The following is a 6,466-nucleotide window of genomic DNA, read 5'->3' as shown; positions in this document are numbered from 1 at the left end:
TACAATATCATGGTTTTGATTTCTTTAAAAAATGATGATTTATTTCAAACGTTAACTAGACGTATTAAATCGTAAATGTACATGTGCAGGTACTGTTCTCGAAATGTCTGGATTGAATTCTTTAATATCATTTTATTTTACGTACTGAATGTATGTAGTGAATTTATGGCGCCACGCCGATTTTGTTTTTAACATGTGACTGCCGAGCCATGCGAAGATAAAAGAAGCCGCCCACTCTACCAATAATAAAGCCTTACATATAAACAGATTTGCAATACAAAGGTTATAATATTATTAAAATCAATTAGATAAAATTTTGTGCTGAGCCCCTTGTTCACTTTAATTTTAAAAGATCTGTTAGTAACTTTTGTTTAATTTGAGTTTATGTTTGCGGTTCTCCGAGGAACCCTGCCACCCTGTACATTTATAAAATAAGTGCGTTTTAGTTTAACTTACCAGAACAGGTTCTTTCAAGTATCTATCTAATTATGATTATTGAATTTTGTTCAAATATTTACAAATGTAGCTCTAGATAGACCTACATTACTTAGAATGCACGAGAAAAATAAATGTAACCCAACGTTAATTAGCTATGCAAAATGATTAAATCATTGGTCTACGTATTGCACTATTCAATATTCCAAGATAATGGTTTATTGCTCATGGACATATTTTCAAATACTACACATACATTTAAAATTATTTTTTTTTATAGACAGAAAATATCTGTAGGTTCTTTCCTTGCAAGCATAGGGTCACATTATACTCTAATTAACACTTCTTCGTCACCTTAATTTGCTTTCCAAATTGTCGAAAATTAAAGTCAAGATAATTAATTTTCTAAGGGCTTTGAAATCATTTGTTATTTAAACATTTCCCTCCCCTTCATGTTTTTTTTATTTAATAATAGAAATAAAACATCAAACCGAATTTCAAAGTCGAGCAACAACGTACCGCTAATCAACGAAAGTCTACAACGTCGTGGTTACAGACCGTTACTAATGTTATTGCCGAGAAGACTTGAATGTTTTTTTTAATGAATTTAGTATCGCAAGCACTGCCCATTTTTATTACTGTATTTTATTTTGAGAAAACATATCTATGTCGGTCTTCGTGCACTAAGATCGGTCTTTGCAGTGTTTAGCTGAACCCGCAATCAACGACACAACAATTACATAATTACTTAGAACAGGTTCATATAGAAGTCTATAACTATATAGAAGAAATTGCACAAAAGACTAAATAGTGAATGTTTCAATGACTATTATTATATAAATAACCTTTCCAATGGTATTACTTTTACTTCAGAAAAATGTCATATGGGGCTTAGTGCTACTTTTAAGGTCTTAGTGCACTAAGACCGGTTTTGCAGTGTTTAGACGGACCGTAAAATTGCTGTGTAATTTAACTTTCGAAAACTAAGGCCTAATGGATTCCCCAATTACATGTAACGCGTGTCATATGGTTTTGACTAATTTTCCACTGCACATCTCTGTTATAAATAAATACTGTACTATAAATTAATGTTCAATTTGAAAAAAAACATTAAGTTTTAATGTTTATATGCATGTACAACCAACTAAATGTTACCTTATAAATTTGCGTGATGATAATCCATTTTAAATACATTGACATGCCCTTTTGATTTGAAATAATAAACCTGTCGTGTAACGTTTTAAAATGACTTTATTCATTTGGGAAAAATATCGATATGTTATCTTTTTTTCAGCTAGGTTAACACTCTCTTTAAAAAAAAACAACAACTACTGAATTATTTATATATATTTTATTATTATAGGCTTCTATCAGACTACGGAACCGTTGGCATTTTCGAATTATTCATTTATCTCAATTGGTTTTGTTTCTCATAAATATATATATATCTATATATAAATATAATAAGTTTTCCTTTATTTATTGATTAATTTGTTAGTTTATTTATTTATATATTTATTTATCTGACTGTAATAAAGAAAATAAGAAAAAAATAATTATGATTTAGAGCCCAACAAATATAGCCGTCATTACAAGACCCTTAGTAACTACACTAATTTGCACTTTAAAATAAGTTTAATTTAAGGGAGGTAACTCAATTTGATTTAATGTCTAATTCTAGTATAAATATATTGTTAGTCATGTGCACATAGAAATACAAGACATAAACTTATTTTCCCTTGACAGAAAGTAATGAACACTCTTAACACTACTGAATCAATGTTGAGTAAAGGTACTTAATTACTAAAATTGCTCTTGACAACTCTTAACGACAGATACTGAATTTGCACTGAAAAGGCACTGAAACTCTTAAAACAACTGAAATTAAATTTGTTAAGAGTTTTCAGTAGATGTTTAGTAGGAAATGGCCAATTCAGTAAAAAAATTCTACTAGTGCTGATGTACAATTGTACATTACATTAATTAATGGACAAATGTACCAGGTTAATGCATTCGACACACCCTAAGCTAAAGTACACCATCTTATATCATCTGTTGTTGAAATACTTTATCATTCTCTCGAACCTTACGAACACGCACAAGTTTTAAATGAAAATATGATTACTTCTATGTATGGCAACTACTTGCATGAATCCAAAACAGAAGACACCAACAAGGTTCCATACAATATTGCAGTTCATCCCTTTTTGTCTGGAGCCATTGCTGGTTGGTCAGAAATTTGGGACTAGAACAAAAATAATGAAACTTCTATCATGTAACAACAAAAACAAACTGTTATGTGAAAGAGTAATCAAGGGAACCAAGATTATAGCAGTAATAAAAAAGAATGTAATCCAGGGACAAAGATCAGACAAGGAACTCAGGCATACACAACAAAGAACATAGAGTAACTAAAATAATACATACAAAGTAACAAAAGCAAATGAGCAATCCTGGTAGGGTAAGCATCGACTGCTTTTCTAGAAACACCCGCCGAGTTGCTCATAAAAAGGCAAGTCCGGGGTAGACAAACGAGAAAAGGAAAACTATGACCCGTTAAATAAATCAGTTTTCATCGTGTAGATGGGTATACCATAACGATCCACGAGTTCCTGATAACGACCATAAAACTTCTGTAGTGATGACTTCAATCTTGTAGCAACACAACGCTGTTCCGGAACGCTATTAGAGTTCTTGCGCGATACAAAATGTCTGTGAAGTTTCGGCAAGCTCTGGCATAATGTATGAATTGTGATATGAACACTCCATACGCAGGTGCTGAAGGGGTGTTGCCACAGATGAAAGGAAAGTTGACAAGTCTGAATGAAAAGTCATCACGTTTGTCGTTAAGTTTGGTCAATAGTTTTCCTTTACTATCGATTTCTAAGTGTAGATCAAGATATGAGGCTCATTTCACAGTACCTTAGTATCCTTTATCTCATGATCTTTAGGGTAGATGCGATGTATCAAGTCCACGAAATTAGGATTGTTTAAAGATAATACGTCATTTATATAGCGAAAACTGAAATTAAAGGATCTAGCCAAACCATATTCTTTTTTCGGATCAGATCATCTATAAAGTCAGCCTCATAAGAGTGAAGGAATAGGTCAGCAAGTAAAGGAGCGCAATTTGTTCCCATTGGAATGCTGCCCGTTTGTTGAAAAACACGCCCACCACACTGGACAAATATGTTATCGATTAAAAATTTCAGCATTTTGTAAACATTCTCCTCTGTAAATTTGGAAGATGATTTGGAATTATTTCTTACAAAGTATGAGAAATCTCTATCAAGAACTATATATTTGTATCTAGGTGTACCGTCTTTTTTGGAAACAAACAACGATGTATAATATTTTTCAGTCGGGATTTTAACTGCGTATGGGGAATAGAAGTATACAGTGTTGAAAATCATAGGTTTTAATGTTATTATATTCAGATAATAGTTTTGAACTGATTGTCTCCAAAAGATCTCTCGATTTTTCATGATCCATATTGAATTAATACCACTATGGGAGTTCAAATGTTGTGGTAGGACTGCGGAGCCTCTTTGACGTTGTGAGTATAGAAGTTAAAAGTTTGTATGGATTCTTGTGGAGTTTATGAATCCAGTACATAAATGGTAAATCACAATCATCGTCCTTGGTAGAGAGACCAAAAGAGGATAACACATATTTATGGTTTACCACAAGCTCACTAGTCGTCACCACACAAGCCTAATATACGGGTAGTGTACGGTGGAGTTGACTTGCAATTTCAAGTTGACAACATTTACGTTGCAATTGTAGAAGAAACTAAAGTAACAAGGACGTGCACTCTATGTATAGATTTACAATATTGCAAAAAGAAAGTCATTAATTACATATTTATTTGACCTTGTAAGCATATCTAAGAGAGAATGAACATCTGTTACTATATTGATTTCTCAATTTAATTTTGAACGATAAAAATCTGTACTTTACAATTAATACCTCTATTGGGGGTATATACATGTAACATTTTAATAAATGAACTTTACAAGGCAACGGCATTATTTAAATACTCTGTATTTTTTCAGGAGTTTTCTTTGATATATTCAAGAAAAAATATTTCATCAGACCTTTTATGAAACCATAAGAAAAGTCATTTCTACAATGATATTCCGACAGGATACAGGAAACCTGGGAAAACACCCACTACTGCTTCCATGTATGCTTTGCCGTTAAAAGTAGCCAAAAATGAAGATGAAACAGAATATGTACTTTATCCGGTCTTTAGAAGTCAATAAGCTTATAATGTTACTTTTGTTTAGAATGAATGAGGGATGTTCATAGTTGTGCAGTTTTTGATAGGTTCAGTGAAACATTAAAACAAGAAGAAGAATGTGCATGTATTTTTATTTTCATAAGTAGATATATTAAACCATTTAAACATTTTCCAAGAACAAAGACTAAGTCACTCCTGTGCAACTGGACTAGAAGATAAGCAATATTTGCAGGAATTAGTTTGCCTGCTGAAGAAAAAAATATGAATTGAATTCAGTTATTGATAGTAAATTTTTGGACAAAATATACAAGACAATGAGTGATTATGAAAAGTTTGAGAATGATTTTGAAAAACGTATTATATTTACTGATTGGAGTGATATGTACCTACAGGTTTATGACGAAGATGTATTTACTGGAGTTGTGGTCAGACGTAAATTGCTAAATGTGCCCAATAGTAGAGCTCATTGGTTTTACTTTCCTTTAAATCCAATTTTAGTAAAGGTAATAAAGAAGAATTTGGGTTTGACCATAACTCCAAGACATCCACGATTCAAAATATTGTACAATGATAAAAGAATGAAGCTTTCAGACTTGTGTTCATAACTTTATTTACTCAGTGAGATTGGTATTATATACCACTTATATTTGGTTAAAATAGCTTGCGCACTCAGTTTGTTAGGTGTAGTGGATATACATTGTTCATATAGTTGAGCAAAACTGCTGAAAAACTAACTGCTTATTTTATGGATAAATTACCGCCTTAATTGGTGGTAAACAAGTCACACTAAAAGAGTGAAAAGGGCATCCTCTCAAAAATGACAAACACCCTTTGGGTTAGTGGTGGGTGATAAACTATTGATATAGCTTTCTTTCAGTGTGATATACTTGTTCTATTGTCCTCAGAAATGCTTACATATCCATTGCACTACAGTAATGTGTTTTCTGTCTGTAGTGTCCCCTCATTACTAAATTAGTGTGTGTTCTTTTCTTCCTCTCCCTTGTCTGAAAATAAAAATAAATAATAAAATAATAAAAAAAAATAATAAAATGAAATAAAATAATTTTCTTTTTAATTTTTTCTTAACCTTTTTAGAGGGCGTTGCCAACTACACGGGTGTTAATGCTTTTCTTACGGCATCTCCTCTTTAAGTCGTGCACCAGTTTTCTTTCTTTTTTTAGTATTACAAGTCACATCTCAGGGTTCATTATAGTTTTATGTTTACACTTGTAACTTCTGCGTGTGCCTATCTAAACTGATGAAACTGGAACCCCTGTTTGGTCCTTGGTCCTCATAATCTGATCTTTATTCTGTCTTCTTTTGAGAAAATTGTTGGGTGCGTTGTTTAATATTCATCCTCTGCATGTTCTGCATGTTCAATTGTTGTTTTTTTTTTGTTTTTGTTTTTGTTTTTGTTTTGCGCTTTTTTATTTTGTATGCTTATTTTGTGTATTGTATTATGTAGTTGACATTTTGTAATAAAAGAAGAAAAAAGAGAACAATTTTTAAACAGTACATTTGGTTGTGCTTAGAACATATATTGTACAACCAATTGTACTGAGAAATATTTAATCTCTAATAATCTACACCCCAATAACAAACAAAAGGAAAGAAGACATTAAGGTAAGTATCTTTATTAATCCTTTTAAATCCTGCTGATACTGCCGTGTCACGTTCAGCTTTTAATACAGTAAATATTCGCTTAAAACCCGGCTTCTCAGCTTCACTTTGGGTGGATCATTGCTTGCAATAATAACTTTCTCACTAAGGGCGGATCCAGAATTTTAT

Source organism: Perna viridis, chromosome 13, assembly GCF_037379345.1.
Source record: "Perna viridis isolate PV_CMFRI_1.1 ecotype Kerala chromosome 13, ASM3737934v1, whole genome shotgun sequence".
NCBI lineage: Eukaryota > Metazoa > Mollusca > Bivalvia > Mytilida > Mytilidae > Perna > Perna viridis.
This window is presented reverse-complemented; position numbering follows the sequence as displayed.